A 26,616-nucleotide genomic window follows, 5' to 3' on the forward strand; every position below is an offset into this window, starting at 1 on the left:
CAATCTGTGAGAAGCCGAGTGGGGGAGGGGTGTAGAGTGAGACTAACACCACCACAAGGCCACAAGAGGCAGGCCTCCTGGAGCAGAGCAGAGGCCAGGCCTGTGGAGAGGAAAGCCCTGTGGTATAGAGAGGCCTGCTGGAAAGAGAGAGAAACCTGCCACCTGGAGGCTGCAGCTGCTCTTAGTTCTGAGGTAGCCCAGGACAATGCAGTTATAGACCAGCTAGTAAAACTCCTTTGTCACCTTTGGCCATGGATTTTCCCTCCTCTGAGATCATTACAAATTCAAGGGAATTCTGGTTTTCCCTCTCCCTCACCCCACCCCAACTGATGGATCTAATTTGCACCCCATTATCCACAGCTTCCAGTAATCCCCATGGTGGTGTCTTGTAAATCCAGAAATACTCAAGTTGATTTAGAATTGCAATGATAGCCGATACAATCTCAGACCCATTTGTTCAATTTTGTTTTTTTAATTTTGCCTTTGGATTCCTCCTTTCTCTTGATTATCCATTCACAAGAGATATTGGAAACTTTCCCATGGTTGTAGTGCTTTGCCAACATGAGCTCTCTCACATGGGAAGACAGTATGAAGGATTTTCTACTGGCAGTATGTGACTCTGTATCCACAGTCAGGGATTTAACAGTGTCTCTGTGCATCAGGCCAGGGGACCCACCTGGACAAGGCTGTCTCTATGCATCAGGACAGGAGACTCATCTAGACAAGGCAATCTGTATGCATCAGGCGAGGAGACCCACCTGGACAAGGCCGTCTCTGTGTGTCAGGCCAGGAGACCCACCTGGACAAGGCAGTCTCTATGTGTCTGTCCAGGTGAGCCCACCTGGACAAGGCCGTCTCTTTGAGTCAAGCCAGGAGACTCACCTGGACAAGGCAGTCTCTATGTTTCAGGCCAGGGGACCTATCTGGATAAGACCCTCTCTATGGGTCAAGCCAGGAGACCAACCTGGACAAGGCTGTTGAACTTGTGGCACAGGAATGGCAGCACGACTAGTGTTGCCTGGTCAGTTCATCAGAATGGGCAAACTTCTACCCAAAGCCATCCCAGTCACAGTGGTAAGGTAAGGTGTCTCACCTGTATGGGTTCAGAAATGCACCTTGAGATGAGAGCTCCTTGGATAGGTTTGGCTGCAGCCCATGTGCTCACACGCATGGGTGGCCTTTGTGTGGCCATGACCTTCTTACTTCCTTCGGCTTTGGCTCCTCTGGCAAGTAGAACCAGGTCACCTGCTCAGGCAGGCAGGGTGGGTAGTTGGGCCCTCGATGGGCATGGGATATAGGGGCTAGCAGTAGAGTTGGGTGACAGTCCCTATTGACCAGCAATTCCTCATGACAGGCTAAGGTAGTCCTAATGGGGAGCTGTTGCCTCAAGGAGAATTCTTTTCTTTTTTCACTTTTCCGCAAACTTTGTTACAAACATACAATTCTTTAAATATAGACTGTAAAACTCCATTTGCAAAAGTCTGCTATTGTAAGGAGTGCACACCAGCAGGAAGGATTCTTAACTTTTTCTATGAGTTTTCTGCTCTACAAATTCATACATAGGCATACGCACTTGGCTTACAATGTATAAGCTTGTTGGTATTTACAGAGATCAAAGACAACCCTCTCCAAAAAAAAAAAAAAAAAAAAAAGAACAAAAAACAACCTTTTAAAGTAATTGCCAACCTAAACTCTAATTGTACATTTAGATCAGGAAGCTGTCTCCTGCTATCAAATTTTGGTTTTAATTGAAATAACTTTGCTAGTTAGTGGTAAATACGGGACCCGCTGTTTTACAGGCCTGTCCGAAGCTTGTGGCTGTATTCACATTGCTCTTTTGAGGCAGCCCTGCAAGTATCAAAATTGTTCAGAATCTGAGCTTCAACCTACAGGCAGTGAGATCAACAGCCCGTCTGGACTCTGCTTTTTGAACGGTTTTCAGGAAGTGTGATTTCTGGACGGGTACTGCACTTCACAGATTTGTTTGAATTGCCCATGCAGCTCTATGTTAAAGTGCATTCTTCTTTTCAAAAATAAGCAAGAGAAATAATCTTTTTACTTTTTAATTAACCAAGGTACTTAAAAAAATGAACTTTTTGGTCTATCAGCAGATATTCTCAAATTGATCCTACTACTACAATTTCCATGTTCTATTTACAACATTTATAGGATTCTGGGTGGAGGAAACTTTATAAAATGAAAGGTGCAGCTTCACTTGAAGCAGAAATCAGCTCTACAAATTCATACATAGGCATACGCACTTGGCTTACAATGTATAAGCTTGTTGGTATTTACAGAGATCAAAGACAACCCTCTCCAAAAAAAAAAAAAAAAGAACAAAAAACAACCTTTTAAAGTAATTGCCAACCTAAACTCTAATTGTACATTTAGATCAGGAAGCTGTCTCCTGCTATCAAATTTTGGTTTTAATTGAAATAACTTTGTAGATTCTCTACTGGAAGGACATGAGTCCCCCGCTTTGGAGTGAAGAGCCAAGTCTAACAAAGCTACCAATAGATAGAACTGTCTCTGAAGATTCCCACAGAACAAAAACATGCTATGTAGCACTGTATCAGAACAGGTGATCTTAACAAATGATTTTAGAAAGACATCTGTATGAAAGTCCAAAAGGAAAACAAAATGCTTAATAATATAGATGTTCTAGGACTTCAGAAAAAAGTTCAGATACACTGGTATAGTCTTGATACTGATGCCACTGAAAAATAATTCAAATACTACTTGCCTCCTATTGGAATGTGCGAAACGATAGACTGTAAAAAATGTGTCTACACTAACTGAAAGTCAGTTTCTAGACTTTTTGTCCAATCTATAGGGTTTTAAGAATCCAAGTTTTTTTTTTCCCCTAGGTAGAACTTTGGGTTTTGAACTCAAGGCCTTGTGTTTGCTTGGCAAATGCTCTACCACTTAAGCCACACGCCCAGTCCTATTATTGGTATTATTTTTTGCTTTATTTTTCAGATAGGGTCTTTTGTTTATAGCCCAGGGCTGGCCTTGGGCCATGATCTCCTATCTCTGTCTCCAAAATACCTGGGATTACAGGCATGTTCCAAAATGCCCAGCTCCAGAGAGCTTTTTTACACAGAAGAGTGACATGGTAGAAGAAAAGGATTTATGCTTATTATCAATTTAAAACAAAACCTCCAAATGTGATTAGTGATAAAATCCTGTTCTTTCATTTTCTTTGAGTCTCTTGTACTTTTTTCTCCCAAGAAGAAATGTTAAAAGGGAAGAAACAATCCACTTGCCCTTCTATTTCCAAGCACATATTTTTCTGACCAGCCTGATCCAGCAACACAAGACAAAACATTTTGCCTTTAAGAGATGGTCTCAGTGAGTCTTGAAAAAGTTAGCCATTGAAGAGATGCTGGACGTAGGATAAAAGAACAAACTCATGCCTTCTGCAAAATGCTAGTGGCCACTTAATGTATCTATCACTTTCTCTTCACAACTCTGGACCTTCATTTCACTGTGTGCCCTCTTTTTTTTTGGGGGGGGTTGTCCGGTCGTGGGGCCTGAACTTTGGGCCTGGGCGCTGTCCCTCTGCTTTCAGCTCAAGGCTAGAGCTTTACCACTTGAGCTACAGTGCCACTTCCGGCGATTTTCTTTTTGCTTATGTGGTGCTGAGGAATCGAACCCAGGGCCTCGAGCATGCAAGGCAAGCGCTCTGCTGCTGAGCCACCTTCCCAGCCCGACTGTGTGCCCTCTCTTATCTGTCAGTGGATAGCAGAAATAGCATGGGGAAAATAAAAATTGCTCCCGGATTCAAAAATCTATTAGAAAAGTTGAGTTAAAACTTTCACTATCATGCTAGCTTAGCTTCTAATAAAGTTGTGCTCTCCCTTTTACTAGTTTACTGTGGTAAAGCTAACAATGTGGCATCTTCTCGTTTTAACATGGTTCTATCTGTCCCAATTGGAATGTCTAATTCCAAGAAGGCATGAGTTAGATTCTCAAACGAGAGTAAGACTGTGAACAGAAGTGGACAGCATATTCCATACTGCATTAGGAAATACAAAAGGCATTCACAAAGGCCTTGCTTGATTCAGGGGGACACATTGCAATTGGAAATCCCCAAGACAAGAAATCTTTACAATGCTGATGCAATTTTATTTTTCCATTTTCTGAATTTAACTTTCAGTACTGAAAAGTGGATTGCACATGTTCCAGTAATGAAACTAGGTTTTAAGAATAAGGTCTGAGGATGACTTACACAGTCAAGTCAGATATGGCAATGGAAATTGCTACTCAAGAGTACAGTTATCTCAAGAAACTTCTGAAGCTAATATTAAAAATGAATACTTTTTTTCTAAATTAAAGCAGAAGAAATGAGGCTGTAATTTGTCATTTCCACCTTGCATATGGAATTTCAAATGGGACATATGGACTTTTTCTTGTCTGTATTTTAAGGTAAACATGGTTCTTATTTTCTTTTTTCTTTTATACAAACTATCTCCCCCCACCCTGCCCTACCCCCACCCTTACACCCCTTATCCAGTATACTGAATGGGAATTGTAACTCTTTCAGAAGATACCTAATTGATTTACAGTACTCTAAAAACAACCCTGAAAACTGATAATCTCATTCATTTACTGTAACTTCAGTGCTGTTATTGACAGAAAAGAAAAAGTTACCTTAAGGCTTAAGGGAAAGTAACTTATTAAATTGTGAATGCAGCATTTTTTACTCTCCCATCCATTGGAAACTAGCAAAATGTATTCTGAATCAACAATACAAACTTTCTAACGTTAGCAAAGATTTCTACTCTCCTGACATCAAGTTAGAATAATATTCATAAACAGAATATCTAGGGGAGCCTGAGAAACCATGATCCACATCACACAAAGATCCTATGCATTTCATGATCAAAAAGTGTTTATCTTTGAGAAATATGTCAGGGATAAAATGGAAATATACAATGCAAAAAACACTTGACACTTTTTCACAATTGTGGAAAAGGAGCAAAAAGGTCTGCTCTCTGAACAGACCTTACTTATGCACAAGACTTTTAAGGTGTGCTAAATTAATATTGATTTAAAGAATTCATAATAGTGGGGATTTCACTCCACTATATTTAAAAAATAAACAGAGATTGGACATCAAAGCTGTCAACTTTGTTATTCATCAGAGCAATTCTGATACTTAGAAAACTCAATTGAATTAGCTCCAGGATCAAAACATTAACTTTCCCCAATCAAAAAGGATACAATCAAAAACATACCTAGAGTGTTATAGAACAACTCTCAGCAAACAAGTCATTTTCATATAAGCAAAAAGTCACTTCTTTCCTCTCCCTTCTCACTGATCAAGGCCACACGATTTTCAAATGAATATCTACTGAGAGATCAGTTGTGCATTGGACAAAGTACATAATTGCGTTAAAATGAAAACAAAATTTTCAGTGAAGAATACTTATGTGCATGGCTTACACACTCCAGCTTCTTAATTTTATCCACCTCAAGAGCAAGGTAGATGCAGTCACCTTATGCAGATTACATTCTACACCCCTCTAAAGCCAGTCAAGGTCATATTTAAGCATCTTCAGCAAAAACAGTGCCTGAAGTGTGCAGCCATTTACAGACCACTCAATATGAGGGCATTATTATAACCAGCCTCTTTTGCCCACAACCCTGCATTTTCAGATAAGACAAGATAATTGTTTTGTTTTGAGAAAACCGAAGCTTGAATCTCTTAAAAGACCTGCAATTTACTGCAAAGTGACCCAGAGGTAACAAAGGAAGCAGGAGGTTAATGGCTGCCTGCACCAAAAGTCTCTCAATCATTCTGCAGTAAATAATTATGGAAAGTGACATGACAAGTAGCCATGTGTGTACCACAGCTACAGCCAGTTGTACCACCTATATGCCTCCAACAGTTCCATAGGGTATTTGGGGGTTTTTGGTTTACTTTTCAGTTTGATTTTTGGTGCTATACAGACTGACATTTTGTTTGGTGCAGCATATGCACTGAAAGATCTGCTCACCAGATTTACCATTTCACTTGCTGAAATGATGAGAAGGGACAATAGAAACCTAAAGAGTTACATCTCTTCACAGAGACCGACTCTTTTGACTGTTTGAAAAAAAAAAAGGCTTATCTCTGTAGCTAGTTTGAAATAAAACTCAATTTTTTGAAAAGGAGTCTTAGTTCCCTATTTCTAAGGAATGTAACTATTTTCATTAGCTGGGATGTTTGCCAAATTTTAAAAACAACTTCTAAAGCGTTTGTAGTAAGCAGCTAAAAACAAAACAAAAAAGTTAGTTGTTTCCCAGAGTTTGTAGAATGCCATTATCTAACTGGAACAAAGACTATTTCCTTTAATAAGCTAGTATGAATGAATGAATCTCCATGCTCTGCAGATTTCTATTGTGCCTAGTCACAGGAATGAGGATCAGTGAAATGCTACAATTAATCTACATCCTTCTGCAATCTTCCTACAGTGGAAGAGAGGCAATGAAACAGGAAAAATAAACCTCAGAGATTGGATTAAGACTTAAAAACCCACCACTAGGACATTCACACTTAATCTTACACAGGCAGGTCAAAATTTTAATATAAATTACTTTTGCCAACACATAGCTTACGCATTCTTTGCTCCTTTTTTTGGAGGATTCTCAAATTGATATCTAAAGACTTACAAATGATATATAACTGTTATATGGTCTAATGACTAAGAAAATTTCTCTGGTAACCAAAGCTGATGCCATATATGGTAGTGTTCTTGGCATATACTCTATATGCCTCAGACCACTTCCACATTCTTTCTATTCAGCTAATTATAGCTTAGTAGCCACTGGTAAAGGATTGTGAAGACCCTGTCATTTCTACAGAATAAAAAGGCAAGGCTAGTTACTGCAATTCAGCCAAATAAAAAGAAAAGAAAAAAGATTAATAAACCACTCCCTTGAAAAGGAGAGGTACTGCACCTTTGCAAAATTGAACTGGCTCACTGCAGCTGAGCAACAGAATCACCACTGAAGCAAGAAAATAAGTTGGTCTATACAGGAATTGTACATGATTTGAAAATGCAAAAGTTACAGCGATCAACTAATAGCTGCAACCTTAATTTCCATTGCTGCCTCAGAGTTGAAACTTAAACAGTTTTTGCAAGCCTAATGCTAGCTTCTCATCTCCTTTACTAAAACTAGGAATTTGTTCTCCGCAGCCAAGAAACAAAACACTCAAAACACATAGGTAAATACAGCAGGACATTATTGAAAACAGCTGCCTTGTGGTACAAAATACAGTACAAGTATACGGATGTCATTAAAACATCAAAAATACTATTGCTTCCATACAATTTAGGAAACATTCTTGGCAACGGAGAAAAATTGAAAAGAAAAGCTTTAAAAAATGTTTAAAAATTCTACTATGAATGATGTGAGTAGAGAAATAGTCTGAAAAGGGCACCAATGTTTGTGGCTCTTCTATTTCTTTGAACCTAAGATCAACATTATTTTGAGTCATAGTCTAGTTTTTTTTAAAAAAGCCTAATTTTATATACACAAGTATCTCCCTCTCAGCCACAAATACATGAAAATGACCTTTTTGTATATTACTTATTTCCCAATAAATACAAAAAGATTGTATAGATTGAATACCAAAATAAGATAATAAAAAGGATATGCAATAAATTAAAAAGGCAGCTCAAATAAAGGACAGGCATGCAGTTAAAAATAATACTAAGATTGTGGAGATGGGGTTACTTGCCTCCTGGTTGAGAAGGTGTCACACAAAGAATACCTGAAAACTTTGGAAAGAACATTAGCTCCCATTCAATTCAAAGTTTCCTAGGCCTGTGACATTTCTAGAAATACCTTTTGATGGGGTGGGATTAACTTGATTAACAAAAATCATTTCTACTGAAAATCCATTTAAAATATAGAAGAGGTGATCCATGAAAACCCCAACTTTTATTCTTGAAAGACAGCTGGATAAACTGGCCAATGCCAGTATGTTGCAATTTCAAGATGGTATAAAAATGCTTCCAGGATATAGTAAGCATATTCACGTTCACATCAGTTCCATTCACAGATGGATTTCAGCTTCCACCGGGTGCACTGCTTGAATCATTCATCCATCATTTGCCAACTTTGATTGTGAGGTACTAATAAGATGGATCAAGTTCTTAAAAATTTGTTTTAAAGAATAAATGATGCTGGAATTCTGAACCTGAGGATCTTTAGTATTTGAACAAATCCACAGATTAAACTGAAGGTGAATTAAGACTTCAGTTTTAGTTATTTCCAACTTCTCTGTAAGGATGCATATTCCATTAAAGCTCAGGCTTGTAGCCATATTGTTCCTTTTGCAGAAAATCATCAAGTTTTACAGTTAAAAATGCAGCCAACCAGTGGCTGTAACAGCCAAATTAGCCACAATTCACTGGCTCATATAGTAGAGCCATGGGATCTGGCTCTCATTCACACCAATGCCACTTCTTGGTAATGACCTCCACCTTTAGAGATCAAGGGAAGAACTTTAGTGAGCAGCAACCCATCCACTCAACGAGTTTGCCTTGTGCTTTATGCCTGACTTATTGTGCCTACCTCAGCAACCCCCAATGTAAAACTGCTTTTATTTTTTGAAAAAAAATTCCTTTTGCCCAACTTTTAAACTATTTTAGTAATGAATTCTCTAGTTCAAGCATTGGCTTTTGAATTTTCGCATCCCGGAAAACAATTCTGCAAAGAAAAGACATGGGGCCAGGTTCCATGCAAAACCATTAAAAAAAAATCCAATTTGTTTTGATTCGCTGATGGCTTCTTGAATTCTTTTTTGCCTTGTCCATGATTGTGTAAAGTTGCATTCCTTTTCATAAACCTGGACTCTCAGGACTGGGTAACTGCAAAGGTCTCTCTGTCTCAAGAATTTCTGTGCAGATCTCGATCCAAAAGGCTGATTACAATGAAGGTGAAGGATAGACACTGCAACGGCGGCTAGGCCTGGAGAGATACTTTAGATTTACCCAGGTACAACACAAATTCAACTGTTATACACAGATGGATCTGGGTAAGTCAGATGTGTTTAGGGGCCCAGACTCGAAATCTATCCCCTTCAGGATTATCTGGATGAGCTTAGGAACCTTGGGTGGGAAATAGAAGCTGAGACTCTTGCAGGTGAGGAGATACTGTTGTCCTCTCTTTGCAGGTTGCTGTCAATTTCTGGAACTTACTGCTTTACTCACTGTTCAAGACTGTTGTCTTATGGTTATTTCTCTTAACTGTATTATTTTTTTTTAATTTTGTTGTTTTTTTTTTCTCCCTTGGTGGCCTCCCGGGCTCCCTCTACACTAGCTCACAGGGGAATGAGCAAGAATGGGAACTAGCCAGTGGGATGGGGGATGGGGGGCGCGGGTAACAGGGTGGGGGAGGCCAGGGGGGAAAGCTGCCATTTCAATCCTCATCTACCTCTACGCCTTAGGACTCCTCACCCTCCCCCCCAGCACGACACTCATAAAGCTTATCCCTCTGCTGCTCCTGGATTTCTTTCATCTCATCCGCATACCAGCAGAAGACGCCACCAAACTTGCTCCAGGCCTTGAAGGGCACGGTGATGGCATTGCGGTAGGACGGCTTCACCTCACTTACACGTAGAAAAACTCCGTACTTGTTGCAGCCCACATCGAAGAAGAAACGTTTGGAGTCCACAGTAATAGAGGTGCCCTCCGGGAGTTCCCCGCACAGCCCCCCCAACCCCCCCGGGGCTGCCGGCACCGCCTCTTGGGCCTCCGGCCAGCTCGTCTTCCTCGCCTCCCTAGTCGTCGATGAGCTTGGTGAGCATGTCGGAATTCGATGAGACCTTGCGCAGGCAGCACGATGGTCTGGCCGCTCTGGAGGCCACCAGTCCCGGGGCCTGCCCCAAAGCTGCCGCCGCCGCCGCCGCGGTTGAGGGTCTGGCGGATGCGCAGGAAGCGGCCGCGCTGGTTCTCCTTGAGATCCAGGTTGTATTTGCAGTTCTCGCGCACCAGGAACTCGCTCTTTTTTTTTTAATTTAATTTTATTTTATTTGAGAACATATTGTACAGAGGTTACAATTACATGGGCAGGATAATGCATACATTTCTTACCAAGCATTGCAGCCTCCTCCTTTGTTTACCCTTCACCTCCCTTCCCAACCTCCCCCGTCCCCCCCACCCAATCCTTCCCCCCACACACACTGACATTGTAAAGCTCGTTTTTGACATGACATTTTGTACTTCTCATGGTTGCAACAGGTCCACCTGAATCCTTAAACGACTTGTTTGTCCCCATCTCCTCCACAACTTATACTGACATCAAATATAGTGAAAGCGGGGGTTACACTGTGGGGGAGGGACATACAAAGCAACAAAGAAATAATCTTATAAATGCGTTAGAAACACATGCATGAAAGAAAAAGAACATTAAAATACATATTTAAGGGTTCGTTTTCCTAACATCACATTATCTGACCTTTTCCGCTTGACTCATAGATGTACTAGATATTGCAAATAAGGGAAACCATGGGACCTATGTTTCTTTGGGCCTGGCTTACTTCACTTAATATAATTTTTTCCAAGCCTTTCCATTTCCTAACAAATGGGGAAATGTCATTCTTTCTGATGGAGGCATAGAATTCCATTGTGTATATATACCACATCTTCTTGATCCATTCATCTACTGAGGGGCATCTGGGTTGGTTCCATATCTTAGCTATGGTAAATAATGCTGCAATAAACATAGTTGTGCTGGTAGCTTTAGTGTGGTCTTGTTTATAAACATTTGGGTAAATGCCCAAAAGTGGGATTGCTGGGTCATAGGGGAGTTCTATGTGAAGTCTTTTGAGGAACCTCCATACTGCTTTCCAAAGTGGTTGAACTGAGGAGTGCCGGGCCCGCCGCCCTCCTCTGTGCCCACTGCCAGCTGCTCAGGACTGCTGGGGCCCAGCTGCCCATAGTGCTCGATGAAGTCGAGCAGCCAGTCGCGGAACTTGGCCGCCACCAAAATGGACAGCGTGAGGCGGATCTTGGAGCCGCCCGCGCCCACCTCGGCGATCTTCAGGAAGCGGCCCTTGGCGTTCTGCTTCACGTCCAGGTAGAAGCGCTTGTTCTGGATGTCCAGCCGCTTCGAGGCCAGCTCCTGCGTCTCCTGCTCGCCGCCACCTTGGGGTGCAGGCTGGAAGCCTCCCTGCCAGCTGCCGCCGCCGCCACTGCTGCCGCGCTCGCTGCCGCTGTCGCTGTCCACCATCTTCTCTGCTGCCGCCTCGCCGCCGCCCGCTGTGCTCGCGCCCCCACCCTCTGCCCTGCGGCTGGCGCTCCTGGGCCCCCCAGCCTTGCGCTCATCGCCAGCCGCCGCTGCCATCCCCATCCCCCAAGGAGAATTCTTGTGTGCTGGGCCAGTGGCTGTTGCTGAGCTGGGGTACTGTACCCAAGTGGGCTTCCAGGTGCTGGCCAATGGTGGCAAGGAGACTGTGGCCTGTCATCATAGGGCACCACCACCATTGGGTGGCCACATTCCAGGCTGCCTTTGCTGACCGTGATGACCGAAAGGCCGCCATACTTGCTGCCAGTGGTGAATAAGCCCATTTTATAGAGAGGAATTACTATTCTTAAGTGCGAAGACTGGCATTGGTTGAAGGTCACTCGGCTGGAATGTATGGATTTGTACTCTGCTCATGCGACTTTAAATTGAGTCTCAGACTTGAGCACCATCCACTGCAGGGCTGGTTGGAGCAACAGCTGGACGGGTTCCTCCCTCAGGATCTCTTACTCTGTGTGTGTCTGTAAAACCCACTCTTACCTTTCACCTTCTACCTTGGGTAGCCTACATCAGGGTCTTTGGTTGAGTGCCAGGCTGTGCCTGCTGCCTGATGCCTGCTTGCAGGTTGGCCTGCTCTGCAGCCAGCAAAAGCTGAAAGTGTTTCATGTACCATGCACACCAGAGACTCTAATGCATCTATGCCAACATCCTGAGGGCCACTGCCCAGCAGAGAGCACAGCTGAGCCTCAGAGACCTAGAAAACCTCTCTTGGAATGCTGGCTCTGTTCCCTCTTCCTTTTTGTCACACTGTCAAAAAACCTATGTGTGCTAGACCAAGAAGTGGGTGGCTAGGCCAGTCCCTAATGGGACTTTGTTGCTGTACCCTCATGCACTTCTACCTGCCACATCCTGGGCTCTCAACCCACTGGTATAAGTGCTAGATAATCAGGCCACCACTTCACACTTCAGGACAAAAGAAGCTCACCTGAGGTCTTGGTGCAAAGTCTACATGTCCAGGGCTTGTGTTACTAACCACATCCTCACTAGGGGATCAATAGTGTACTCTCTGGGGCTTCTTCCTCTCTGGGAATGACCAGGCCTTGCTTTATTCACAGGAGTGGCATCTTAGGCAGATCCAGGAGATGCGCAGCATGGATGTGTGCCTGACTTTCATGTAGAGACTTAGATGACTGAGCCAGCCATGGATGGACAGGGAAATGCTTCTGCATCCAAGTTGCCTTGATGAATTCTTACTTAGAAGATGACCTGGCTCTAAGCAGATCTCAAGGGGAAAACAAGAGTAGATGGGCTGGGCCACATCTGTAATTCTAGCACTTAGGTGGAAGAGATAGGTAGAGAGCAGCTGGAGGCCAGACTTTAACTTCATAGTGAGATTGTCTCAAAAGAAAGCCAACGACTGAGGAGGTAGATCAGTGGTTAAAGCAGTTTTCTACTGTGTGAAAGTGTCTGAGTTCAATTCCCAGCATTCTGAGGACAGCATAGACACAAGCTCTGTTTCCTAACCTCCTTTCAGAGGGAAAGGACCTAGCCACTTGATCAAGGTGCTTTACAATGAGAAAAACGCCAATAGTACCTCAGTCCTGCACTGCCATTGAACCTTCCCAATCACTTCTGCTTCCCCACCACTAGGCCAGGGGACCCTTCCCTGTCTGTTCCTTCTCAGAAGGAACACAAGCCATGCTTCTCAGGTAGAACCAGAGTATTTTTGGCAGTCCCTTGGACCTGTTAGTCAGGCCGTGGACCTCAAGGAATCTGCTGTTCAGATGTGGATGTGTAGGGACTGACAAAGCCACAGCTGAGGACAGAGATGGGGCCAGGGTCGCAAGGCTCCTTCCCCATTTGCACTTATCTCTGGATTACACCCAGCCATGTCCTCTGCTGCTCTGATACTGGAGATCGCTAGCACTAGGGGATCACACTGTGCATCTGTGGATTCTGATCTATGCCAAAGCATAGCCATTGGGAGTTGGTAAAGATTGCTGAAGAATGTACTCTGGAGTTGGGGGGGGGGGGGCTTTCATGATGTGGTGTGTGTTGGCACAGGCAAGGGCAGTTCATAGGGAGTGCTGCCAAATCCCTCTTGAGGACCTCCTGCTTACCTGTGATCCTGCCCATGGTTACAGCTGGACTTGAGGTGGTTAGGTTGTGAGCTGACAGATCAGAAACCTTCTCTAAACAGAGCCCTGACTTACCTGGAGGGACGACTTGGCCTTGTCTGATGGCCTGGTAGCTGCTACCCAGCTCTGGCTATTTTGGCTTAGTGGGTGTGGAGGCCATGGTGCAGGTGAGGAAGGTCCTTTCCTTCTGGCAGCCCAAGGAGGAGATTTGGTTTGTCCCTACCTCTGGGCTTTGCATTTTTGTCTTATAAGCTTAAATGTCTCTGGTCCTGGAGGAGCTCGGAGTCTAGAAGCAGAGAAATGACACAGTAAGTCCTGACAAACTTGCTTGTCACTAGTGGCAAAAGGTAGCCCAAGGTGTAGGCTGTCAGGCATTCTGGACCTCAGACATGCAATTATTCTAGTCCAATGCCATCAAGATCTGCCCTGCAGGCAGAACACTTATGTCATGGGATGATATGATGTAGTAAACGCCAGGTGGGTTTGCCATGGAGATGCTCTCCAGGGTCAGACTCTTGAGTGGGGGTGGGCAACTTCACCTACCCCTACCAAGGGCTGAAGGGCATTCTTTCCACTAGGAAATAGCATTTTGTCATTAGTGGGGAGGGAGTTTGGGGGACAGATTGCGTAAGCAGCGTACAAGCAAGATAGCTGGTAGCGAGTGGTGAAAGCTGCACTGCAGAATGAGGAACAGGAGGCTGTAAACAGTTTACAAGGAGCCTTGAGTAGGTTGAGGTTTAAGTGAGCTCAGTGGGTGAGACCAAAGGCGGAGAGATTAGTGTTCAAGGCTAGGACTGAAAGGGTTTTGGAGAATCGTGAGGGAACTGAGTTTGAGGTAGCAGAGGGAGGATTGGGCTTGGCTGTATGGGGTTGTGGATGCAGGAGCATGAGGGTTGGGACGTGAGGGAGTGGTGGCATTCTGGCCTGTGCACATGGCATAAGTGAAGAGGGAAGGTACAGGGAAAGAACGTCTGAGGGCTCACTGGAGTCTGGGGCTAGGCCCTTGTATTGGGCCACTGAACCAGATGTGCTCGTAGTCTCTGAGTGATGCCTCCACCCTTGGGAAGCAGACATACAGATGAGCCTTTTCCAGGTTGCACCTACATACAATCAAGCATTTGATCTGTGTAGAGATCTGTGGTCCCATTGTGTGTGGTCAGGTTGAATTGGCCCAGGTCACTGGACAGGAATATAGACATCCTTTGCCCATAGGTCAGCTCTGAGGACCAGCAGAGTGGCAGAAGCACAACTGGAAGCTCGGTCCATGGAAAATCTGCACTATCCTTATCCTCCTTTTCCAAAGCCTGAGGTATCAGACCCAGCAGGACAAGGTACTGCTGTCAAGGTACATGGGATATGATCCCTCAGTGGTTACTTTTGAGGGTGTGAAATTGAGGTAAGCTGGGCAGTAATCCTTATTGACCAGACTCAAGTTTTCATTTTAGACACAGTACAGGAGGCATTAGCTAGTGAGTTACTGCTCCCATCGCTCAGCTCCATGGAAGTTTGTACTGACCAGCCCAGTACTGTGAGTCCCATACAGGCCCATCATCCTTCCCCCTCTGGGACAGGTGGGAGGCCTCACAGGGACAGACAGCAAAGGACAGGGTCCTTGCTGTCCCAGAACCTTCACTTGGATTAGCTTGTCACTTGACACTGGGAGGCAATTCTGGCCTCACTGTCATCTCTCATCCCACATGCCCACAAGCATGCCATGCCAACCTACCATCAACAATACAAGTCTTTGGGCTCTGTTCCTGTCAGGGAAGGTGCCAGGCCCATTTGCACCCACGGGGCCACAAACAGCCCCAACAGCAGCCACCCCATTCCCCTCCCTCCCACCCTCATTCTTCTTACTGTCCACATGCTGCCCCGGTCTTTTCAGACTTGTGCACAGGAGATGACCCCAGCTGGCAAACATCAGCTGACCCTCCACCTGCCTCAGTGTGACCACTAGGCACCTGCATTGGTCACTCACTTGGGTGAGTGTCTGTGCACACTTGTTCCCACACAACACACTAACACTGGGTCAGGCTTAGACTCAGTCACACAGAGCTTTCTCTGCAATTACCACAATGCCCTAAGCTCCTTTCTTCCCCAGACATCCTTGAAAATGAGATCACTGAAAAGGGCCCTGTGCCAATGTAATCCTGGCCCTGTCTCCATGCCCACTATCCAACACTCCCCCAGTTTAAACACTCATCACAGGTGAAAGAAGCTCGCTACAGACATGGGAAATGAGGTATCACAAGAGTTGCATCTACCCAACTGCATTTCACTTGGCATGCTTTGGCTGAATTCTGACATGTTCCTTCCTAGCCAGTCCCGGGCCCAATACTGCCTCTCAGCTCTGCTGCCAGGGGCCTAACACCTTTCTCACCTTTTGTAGGCTTTCACACGTGTGTGTGTGTGTGTGTGTGTGTGTGTGTGTGTGTGTGTGTGTTAATCCCATGATCCTCCTCAGTTCCCCTTTCTAAAAGTGGTAGAGTTTTTCTGAGCTCCTGCCAGCAAGCCTCCAGGGGAATGGGTCTTACTTTGCCAAGAGATTCTGCCCATACCTGGAGAGAAACTGGGATGATGGTTCTCATGATTGTGGAGGACATGTACACCATATGGACAGTAACAAAGTGTACTTGTTGCAGATGCCCAGGGGGTATCCACAACCCTTTTGGCCCCATGGAGGCATGGTGCTCCAGCAAACAGGCCCTGTGAGTGACTAGGTGATCCTTGTCCTGCAAGGCTCTCACTGATGTGGCCAGCTGGAGCACACCCAGGTCTCACCCAAGTGGACATGTAGGTCTTTGCAGAACCAGCTTTCACTCCTCTTCATCCCTTCACTGGCCTCTCTGTCATCTCTCCTCTTACAAGCCCCCAGGTGCACCCACTCACTCAACTTCCAGCCATCAACTCTGCAAGTCTGTGGGACTTGAAGCTGCCTGGGAAGGTGCCAGGCCCACAAACTACCATATAACCACAAATAGCCTCAACAGTTACCACACAGCATTCTCCATCCCCTCCCAAACAATGCTTCTTTCTGGCCTTATGTCACTCCCTGTCTTTTCAGACCTAGCAGTTATATAAACACATGCTAGAAAGGGCTGGCTGCATCTGCCTGTATGAGGCTCTCCCATGGAGTTCCTAGTCTCTGTCCTCCCATTTCAGTGGAAACATCTGGAGGTGAGGCTGCAGGTGAAGGCGACTGGCTTGGTGCTGTTCCTTCCAAAGAAGGGATAGTCAGCCTTAGGTACAAACACACAAACACACACACACAGGTGAAAGCCATTCAGGGGCAGAATACTGTGTGTTGTGTATGGCGGAGACACCAGAAGGAGAATGTGTGTGTGTGTGGAGGGAGGCAGCATCGTGGAAGGCCTGATGTGGATCCTTTGGGGACTGATCTCCTGAGCTCTGCCGGCACTGCTGTTAGCACTGGCTTGCGCCATCTTCCAGCTCCACTGACACTAGAGCAACAGCCATCACCACAAATGCACTGACCACAAGCTTCTGCATGCAGGGAATCTTGCCTAAGGGCTCTTCAGACAGCTCCAGAACTAAGCCCCACGTTGCACCAGCCCCCGCCACACACCTGCCTGCCCTCTTACTCATTAATCCTCTGCCTTCTTTCCCTACTGTTTCCTTTGTTTCCACTGTTCTTATTGTTAATTTCAAAAAAAAAAAAACTGGCACACAATGACATCTCTCTGGTGGAAAAAAATTCCAATCCGTGGCCCCAAATCATTTTCGAGTTGGTGCAGCCCCTGGCACTGTCTACTAGGGAACACAATCCTTGAACAGTTACGCTTCAGAGGACCTCCCCACTCTTTGCCTCCTTGTTTTTGGCAGTCAAGAAGCTATCCAACCTTCCTTATTCTGGATTCCTTACCTTTTTGCTGGTAGCCTGTTATCTGCCCATATTAGTAGGAGTAGTACCTCTGATTTAGGTCACAGGCCTCTATGTCCCAACAGTAAATGGAACTCAGAACCGATCTCACAAGGCATCTTCCTAAGGTGGCAGGGAATTTTGGAGGACAGGAGTGCAAAGGAAAACACGGAGGGAAGGGCATACTCCAGTTGTTGCCCAGTCCAATGCAAGGAGAACTACTTTGGAGGGTACATGTTGGGGAAACATTCCTGGGGCCCAAAGTTCACATAAAGTCCTATCAGCAGTTCTGTCACACGGATTCATGAGGGGGAAAGAGGAAGGGAGAGCCTGTTTGTCTAAAGACGTGGCCAACCCATGTCTTATCTTCTGCTGATGACCTCACATGAACAGTTGGAACTAACACACACAAGCCCTTACAAAACAACTAGCATGTGTGCAAACCAATGCACACAGTCTTCAGATAGCATTTCTGGCCAGCATCCTGGCAGGTAGGTTGGAAGGAGCTGCTGGCTAGCACTGAAGAGAATGTAGAATGGCGTAGGGGGACGACTGGGAGAACTCTCCCTAGATGAATCTGTGCTAGCTTGGAGAACCCATCCAAGCTCTGAAGAAATAGGTCACTTGAATTAATAACAGCGCCAATGCTGGGGTTTCCTGCCACAGGGACTTTTGCACAATTCATCAGGATATCTTGGCAAGACTACTTACTCCTAACAGCACTGGGAAGACCAAGGGGTTAGAAGGCTCTAGAATGTCCTTGCAGACAGCACCAGTGGATATTTCCAGTCCATGGCCAGCAGGAAATAGTGTGTGAGGGAGGGGGACAGTAGATTTAGGAAGGGAGGTGAGGGGGAAGTGGTTGGACAATCCCAATCTCTGTCAGAGAGACTGCAAGAACCCTAGCAAAACCTTTCCTTTTCCTCAACAAAACAGGTATGCATATCTCATTGTGGAAAGCACTGCATCTGGCTTAGACATTCACCTATGAGCAGAAACAGAGAAAGGAACCTCTGGCACCACCAGACATAGACCTCCTGACCTCCCTGACTGAACCTGACTAACCTGACTGGTTCTCCTGTGGCATGAATTCTGCCAGCCATTGTTTAGCTCACCAATGGATGCCATCCTGCAATGTGCTCCTCATGGGCCTGCTTTCCTAGAGGAAGGTTCATCACATGCCATGTTTACCCTCTGCATTCTCAGTGAAAGATAGGTGGCTTCCTTCAGGGCACTGAAGCAAAGACAAGGTCTTTAATTAGAAAAAAGAAAGAATTTCACAGGAATAAGAGCAGGGGGATATTCAGAGCGACTTTAGTAAGGAGCCATAAATGTCTGTTCCACACCTATATATGCTCCACTCCCATACTGAGTTTTATCACAACACCTAATTCTATCACATGCAATGTGACAGAGGCGTCCCAGGAAGGAAAGTCCTTCAGAGTATTACCACCAATTAAACATAAAAAACCCAGAAGAAATGACATGGCTCAAGAGCTAGTCAGTGTCACCCTTCAGGACAAAACCTCCGTGACAGTTTCCTGGCCTTGAGTTTAAGCTCTACAACTGGCACTGAAATAATAATAGTAATAATTCTACAGAGATACGACAGATTTGTGGCATTGGATAAGATGTCCACTCAAATCAGGTGATTGGGATAGTTAATAGCTCTGAAAATATTTTTTTGTGGAGTTCTACTTTTCTTATCTTTGTGGCCAGGTGATCCTTGCTCTAAGTTTAGCAGTTGCATTACTACGTTGGTTTCCATTCTGTGGTTGCTGGTGGCAACTTCAGTCTGAAAGAATTACAGCCCTGCATGCCCTTGTGGAAAGCATTGGAGACCACACGAAGCCTTTACCAGCTTGTTACCATCAGACAAAGTGTTGGCACAATCATCATCTCATGCTGAACCAGACAGTCATGACGCAGAGAAGCCATGCTGCTGAAAGGAAAACCTCCCACTCCTACTGCTTTAACTCATGCCAACGTGCACTTACTTTTCATAATGTCACCCATTCAGTACTGCCATACACATGCAATCACACTGTGCATGACTGTGAGGGACAGCACTGCAGGAACTGCTGATTTCACTGTATCTTGTTCCTTCGTTTTTCCTAGTACTACCCCAGCAAGGGGTAGTTAAACAACCACTGGGCCAAAGAGAAGCTGCACTTATAGGCTATTTTTCTAAAGTGGGTGTACCATTTGCACTCTGCTGCCATTGGATGAATGTCTGAATCTCTCTGGTCTTAACTAATATCACTATAACAAACATTGTTAGTGCAAATTTTTGTGAGGTCTGAGGTTACACATCCAGTGTGCTTCAAATAGGTAATAGCATCCAAAACCCTGCCATGTGTTTGTCATCTATATTTGATGGTGGTCAAAGCTGACCGTACAAGTCTTTTGCTCACATTGCAGTTAGGTTGTATTTCTGTGTTCTGACCATGGAGTTGTGAGCCATGTTCCAGAACATTTTATTGGACTGTGCGAGGTGACAAAATCAGAAAAAGCTGAAGGTTGCTCAGAGTCTAAATTTTTCAAGGACAAAGCTGAGATTCAAACATGGGCAGTGCGTGCTTAGACACCATCGTGAGCAGTTGCTCACCACAATCATCACTGTAGGCACAGATGGACAGCCATTCAGAGGCACAGGTACCTCCTAGCATTATTAATTATGCGTACCTGTGACTAGTCTAGCTGATCTGAGGACAGCTAAGGAATGCTTTAACTCACACACTAATGGGCTAATAAAAGTGACAAGGTTTCATTATACTACAAGGTATTTTATACTCTGGATTCAATACTTTGGACAAGGAGCACTAAATTGTGACTGTATCACTTTTTGGGAGGCAGCAGGGGAAGCAAGTGAACAGTCTCTGAAATGTGAAAGGTCATGAGCTACCACCTCCTATCCACATCCTAAGGCCCCTTTGCTAGACAAGAATGCATCTCCCTAAAAGCATCCCCAGAAGAATGGCCCAGTATGGACCTAAGGAGGTTCTGTAAGCATCCAAAGAAAACCAGGTTTCAAGTGACTCAGTGACAACAATAGATTTGCCAACCAACTGCCACCATTAGGAGGTCAGAGTGAGTTTACTTTGTGGCTTGGGTAGTAGCAATTGGAGGCTGACTTGATGGGTCTTCTGAAGAACCCAGCAGGGTTAAATAAAGTGGCCAAGCAGATTGACACGCCACAGTACCTGTGCCCACATCACTCAGTACCTTATCACTAGGTGGTTCTACAGACTACCTGACAGTGCACAGAGGAAGGCTGCATAGCCAAGTGCTCAGGATACACTGACCAAAGGTCATTGCTGAGGAACAGAAATGAGCAGAAAAGGCTCAGCTCCTCAGTAACATGGACTCTCCCATTGGGTGAAGCACAAAAACTCTGAAGACATACAGGCCTGTGTTCAAGTCCTATTTCTAACACATTGGAGCAGATTAAGCCAGAGCTCAAGTTCTGGTACAAAGCTGTGATAATATCCATGTCTGTTAGGGAGAAGTCACATGTTGCTTGTTATACTCCAAGCTCAGTGCTAAAGGAAGCACATGTCCACAGACACAGATAGCTCTCATTCACTCATTGTCAATCTGGACACAGGTGACAATGCTGAACCCCAGAACCCAGACTGTTCATAAGAGGCCCTAATCCCTTCACCAACTTGGCAAAGTGAGACCTGTATTTCCAGCAAAGCAGAGGAACCGCAAATTGCAGAGTCTCTGGAATTCCAGCACAAGCTTCTTAATCCTGATTCTTCACAATCTCTATAAGCTTAGTGCCCATCCCTCATGGTCACTATGTTGACTGACTGTGGCTGAAGGCTCAGCCAATGCCAGAGGTAAAGGCAGCTTTCGGGGGTATGCACAGGGTGCCTAGTGCCTGGGCCTCCAAACATTAGTGAGAACTAAGAGCAGAAAGCCTGTGGTCAGGCCTTCTGAGCCCCATGCAGGACAGCAGCCGAACAACTGCCTTATCTTCAGCCACAGAACCAGGGGGACTGTTATCAGACTCAGCCAAAACACACAGGCTCAGAGTTGCAAAAGAACCAAGTTTCTGAATACTATAATCAAATTCCACTCAGAAGTGAACCGAATGGAGACACATTCATCTACAAATACTGATAGATGGTAACCTGCCTCTATAAAACCTTAAACGAATCAAAAGATGGGGAAGATAAGGCGTAACAGCCTTCCCTGATAATCCTATAATGGAAATGCAAGCAAATACATGCTCCTTCTGAATAACTTCCTACTGACACTCTGCAAGATCTTTGCTTGTCATGGAAAAAGTTACCCTGCTGCCTAGCCAGCCAAAAGACCTTCTTATCTATCCACTAAGGCTCAGTGGTAGAGTGCTCAGAGTGCAGAAGGCACTGGGTCCAAGCCCCAGCATTTTTCACCCACAGGAACACCACCACTATATTGTGACACATGATCCTGATCAAGGGCTGTCAAAAACCAGATCCACAATCCTACAAACAGCCCTAAAGAAAACATTCTGTTTGTTCTGAGATAAGGATATTTAGTTGAATATTAATATGGCCCATCCCCTCTCCTGCCATTGAGAATGACTCAGGAAGTTTGCTGTCTCTAGGACACCAGCCCAAGCAGAAGCAGCACAAGCTTCATCAGCAGGTCCAACCTCTAGCTCCACAGAACCAAGAACATTATGCAAGACAGTCAATTCAGTCAACACTACTTCAAGATGTGTTTCATCAGTAACACAGGTCAAGCCATAGAGATCACAATGGCAGAAAACTCAACAACAATCACTTCTGGCTGTTGGTAATGCTCTGGTAAAAGAACTGCTCTTCCGAAAGACTTAATGGCCTTTGGATGAGGCTCCATCAATGCTTGATACAGGATGCATGGTGTACTTCCCCTCCCTTGTTCACCCACAGCTCAGTGTGTGTAGTGCAGTGACTACATAAAGACAAGTGGGAGCCCAGATTACACAGGCACCATACAAATTCTAGGGAAGAGACCTTTCAGGACCCACACCCACTGCATCTGGGACAGACACCAAGTCACTGAGTCAGCAAGCCCAGCAAGCAGCAGGCATTCAGCAAACTGGGTCTCAAAGAAGGAAAATGGTAACATCTAAAAGAGTGTGCCCCAAGACCACTGATATTCTATGGGACCAGAGTACAATGGGCAGGGGGCAACATTTGCCTTCCAAACATCAACTTCCTAAAATCTGCAGGATACTGCCTTCACCCCTCCCCTCTATGCTGAGGGATCAGTGTGCTAAGATTGTGCTGCAAATCTTCTTGTAGCCCTGATTAAAACTGAAAAATACTGAAGAGTAAGAAGAGGAACAGCCAGCAGGTGGCATGTGAACTACAGGGTAGCCAAGAAAGAATAGCAGAGGCCAATTTACAATGACATGAACAAACAATGAAATGAGAAGGCAAAATCAACAGCTTATCAGGAGCAGGAGAAAAAGACACCCAAGTGGCAGGAGTCAGGCAGCTGGCCCACACTGCCATAGAACCGTAATCTGCTCCCACAGGAAAACCCTTTGCAGCTGCCAGCCCTGCCTGCCAGCCAGCCTGACACCATGCTCTGCATTCTACCATTCGGCCTCTAATCCATTTCACCCAAATTTCTTCTCAGATGTCCTTATAAGATCCCTAGGCTGGGTGCTGATGGCTCACACCTGTAATCCTAGCTACTTAGGAGGGTAAGATCTGAGGATCACAGTTCAAAGCCAGCCTGGGCAGGAAAGTCCGTGAGACTCCTATCTCCAATTAGCTACTAGAAAACTAGAAGTGGCACAGTGGCTCAAATGATAGATCACTTGCCTTGAGCTGAAGAGTACAGGGACAGGCATAGTACCAAAGTTCAAGCCCCATGACCGACAATAATAAGTAAATAAATGAATAAGTATATAAATAAATAAATAAGATCCCTAGGAACATAGCTCTTTGGCCTTACCAGGTCTCCTAGCCCCATGAATGGGATACTGACCTGCCACCCAAGACCAGCACAGCCAACCCAGGACACTAGGGCCAAGAGCAATGTAATGACTCCAACTACTAAGAGCAAGGCTCCTCATCCTGGATGCCTGGCTAGTTCCACTTCAGTCTCTGACAGCTGCTGGGTACCCCATGCTCATTGGTCACCCTACCTGTCACAGAGTCCATGTGCACCAGGAGCAACACAGAGCAATGAGCCACAGCCATGTGAAGTTAGAACATAAATGACCAGCACACAGAGTATAAAATAAAACCCACCTTGGAAAAACACACAGAATCAGGCAGGGGAGGTACTGGGGACCTCACTTTAGACACCGGAGATGCCAGTGAATAGAGCCCATGGTGACTGCTTCCCCACAGAGAGTAAAACATTGGGTATGTCCACAGGACACACTGAGCTCACGTTTCCTCCCAGGGTGGTTGCATCAAGTCTGGGAGCCCAGGAGTCCTGAGACAGGGCAGAGAAAATGAGTGACAGGAACAAGCCTGCTGCTGGAGCCTTTATTCCCCAACTTCTCCCTAAAGAAAAAGCGTGAGCTATTGAATCCACACTTGTGACCCCGCAGAGGCTATACAACCATGCATATCATGCAGAGCTCTGGTCCACGGGGATCTCTAGGCAGACAGCGATCTGTTACTTCTCACAGCAGTTAGTACAGAAAGTACCTCACTTTAAGCACACACTTTTCCTTTCTCTTGGTAGTGCATTCTGTTTCATACAGTAAAATGAAGAGCAACGCCAGGTTCTACTACCAAATCACTTCTCATGCCATTCCATCCAACAGTATGTTGAAAGTGAAAAAAGGAATCTTTGTCATTTTTTAAAGCAAACTGATGTAATTATGTCCAACATAACCAGCTAATTCTTTTTTTTGGGAGGGGTCCAGTCGTAGGGACTGAACTCTGGGCCTGGGCGCTGTCCCTCAGCTCTTCAGCTCAAAGCTAGCGCTCTACCACTTGAGCCACAGCGCCATTTCCAGCTTTTTTCTTTCTGCTTAAGTGGTGCTGAGAAATCGAACCCAGGGCCTCAGGCATGCAAGGCAAGCGCTCTACCACTGAGCCACCTTCCCAGACCCAAACCAGCTAATCCTTTAGTTTATTTTTTATAATTATCTTTAAGTAGTTGTACAAAGAAGTTCCCATTCTACAAAATAGTATATGAGTACAAAGTGTCTGACAACATTGTCACTCTCTTAACCCATCCCTTCTCTCACTTTTTTTTATTTAATTGAGATTAGGTGATTACATAAATTTCACATATTTACAGTATTGTGAAATAGTGATACTTAGAGTCACGATCACATTTTAACTTTCACAAGGCAAATTGTCATTATCATGGTCTATATAGTATGTGAATTCTATGAGCTTTGTCAATACAAGTTATTTTTTTCACATCTGGTGATGTTTACATTTCTTTCTTTTTGCTTATTGTAGGATGTTTCCACTTATTCTGTTCCTCTTCCTGGCTTCCCTCTGTGTGTGTGTATATCTATCATATATATAGTCAAGAAAATGGAGTCATTTAGCAATGACATGACAAAATGGGTGGCTGTCCATTGTTTCTTGAGTCCTGTTACTTTGCCATATCTTCTTGCATTTGGCTTTATCATCAACATATCAGGGAGACCATGTACCATTTCTCTCTTTGTTCTTGGCTTACTTTGCTCAAAATAATCTGCTCTAGTTCCATCCATTTCCCTGCAAATGTCATTATTTTGTCCTTTCTAATGACTGCATAATATTCCATTGTATATAAGTACCACAATTTTTGGATGCACTTATCAGTAATGGGGAATCTGAGTTGTTTCCGAATCTTGGCTATTGTGTACAGTGCTGCAATAAACATGGAGGTCCATGTGTCTTTGTATACTGGTTCCTGTTGCTCAGGGTAGATGCCTAGGAGTGGTATGGCTGGGTTATAGGGGAGATCTATATTTAGCTTTCTGAGGTATCTCCAGACTATTTTCCAAAGTGGTTGTATTAGTATACATTCCAACCAGCAATGCAGTAGGGTTCCTCTTTCTTCCACATCCCCTCCAGCATTTGTCATTGGCTGACATTAGGATGTGGGCCATTCTGACTGGGGTAAGGTGTCTCAGTGTTGTTTTTATTTGCATTTCCTTTACAGCCAGGGATGATGAATATTTCCTCATAACCAGCTAATTCTAAGAGCCAAGTGATATAAGAGAGCAAAAGAAAAGGTAACACCGTCAAAAAAGAAATGATTCCCTGATTTCTGTAAGTATAAGCCCTCTGAACATCACTTTTATATACTTTTTTTTAATGTTATTCATGGGGCTTGAAATCAGGGCCTGACCACTGTCCAGGAGCTTTGTTCCTGAATGCAAGTGGCTCTACGACTTTGAACCACTGTGCCACTTCCAGTTTGCTGTTGGTTAGTTGAAGATAAGAGTCTCACAGACTTTCTTGCCTGAGATGGCTTTGAAACATAATTCACTCTCAGCCTGATGAGCAGCTAGGATGACAGGCATAGCCACTGTCATGCGGCTCAATTTTTAAAAGTCTTTAATACTTAAAACCAAGAAATGTACTCATTACTTGACTTAGGAAACAGTAACCTCTCTGTGTATCACCTTTGTCATAACAACAACAAATAATAATAAAATAAATTATTAAACCACTACCTCCACATGAGAAAGAGCCTGTGGCCTGACAAGCAATGGCAAGCAGGGTGGGTCTGAGCTCTCTTCACAGACCTGCCTGTCCACAGGTCGGTCTGTGCAGGGCTCCCCTCCTCACCGTGGTCAGGCAGCATTTACCCTATGGCTCTGAAGGAGCCTGATCATACAGAGTGATCCTCCACACCAGGTCCTCCAAGGAGTCAGGAATAAATGTGAGGCATTCCATGAGTGTCAAAGGTTAAAACGTAGTATTGGCAAAGACACCAAGCACTTGCTGTAGAGAAAAAAAAAGAGGCTGAATGCTCAGAGCAAGCAGGGACACAAGAACCAGGAAGCCAACAAGCAGGTATTAGAGATGAAACTCTCCGGAGCCCTCAAGTGCCACTTACCATTTATGATGGAAACATGGGTAATTTCCACCAAACTCCAGCCCCCAACCACTGGAACATGGGTAATTTCCACCAAACTCCAGCCCCCAACCACTGGATCAGACGAGAGCCAGCGAAGCACAGCCATCCCCCAATTCTTGCAAGTGTTATCACGGTACACACGCATAAGGAGGTGAGACTAGACAGGCCCTAAGGTCCAAAAGAGTAATATTTCCAAAGGACTGAGTTGGATCTCAGACCCTTTCACTAGTTCTTGCAAGAGCTAATATGGATGACAGGCCTCTTTCCTCCTCTAGCTTCCTGGGAGGTGGGGTGATATCTCTGCCCACATGAGGCTCTTTCCAA

General features: G+C 44.8%; 1 long non-coding RNA gene and 1 pseudogene across 2 annotated transcripts; both read right to left on the minus strand.

Moving 5' to 3' along the window:
- Window positions 1–1,960: 1,960 nt before the first annotated feature.
- LOC122100519 lies at window positions 1,961–23,134 on the minus strand. 2 transcript variants are annotated; one of them, XR_006146187.1, is made up of 3 exons: window positions 23,125–23,134; window positions 16,400–16,410; window positions 1,961–2,187 (listed from the first exon to the last, which is right to left on the minus strand). It is a non-coding gene; the product is annotated as an uncharacterized LOC122100519 (long non-coding RNA). The 2 variants fall into 2 exon arrangements; XR_006146188.1 differs by lacking the exon at window positions 23,125–23,134 and adding an exon at window positions 19,254–19,263 and having other exon boundaries at window positions 16,400–16,406.
- On the minus strand, window positions 9,415–11,226 carry LOC122100518 (annotated as a pseudogene).
- Window positions 23,135–26,616: the final 3,482 nt, after the last annotated feature.

Source organism: Dipodomys spectabilis, unplaced genomic scaffold (genome assembly GCF_019054845.1).
Source record: "Dipodomys spectabilis isolate Male_0828 unplaced genomic scaffold, ASM1905484v1 ptg000582l, whole genome shotgun sequence".
Lineage (NCBI taxonomy): Eukaryota > Metazoa > Chordata > Mammalia > Rodentia > Heteromyidae > Dipodomys > Dipodomys spectabilis.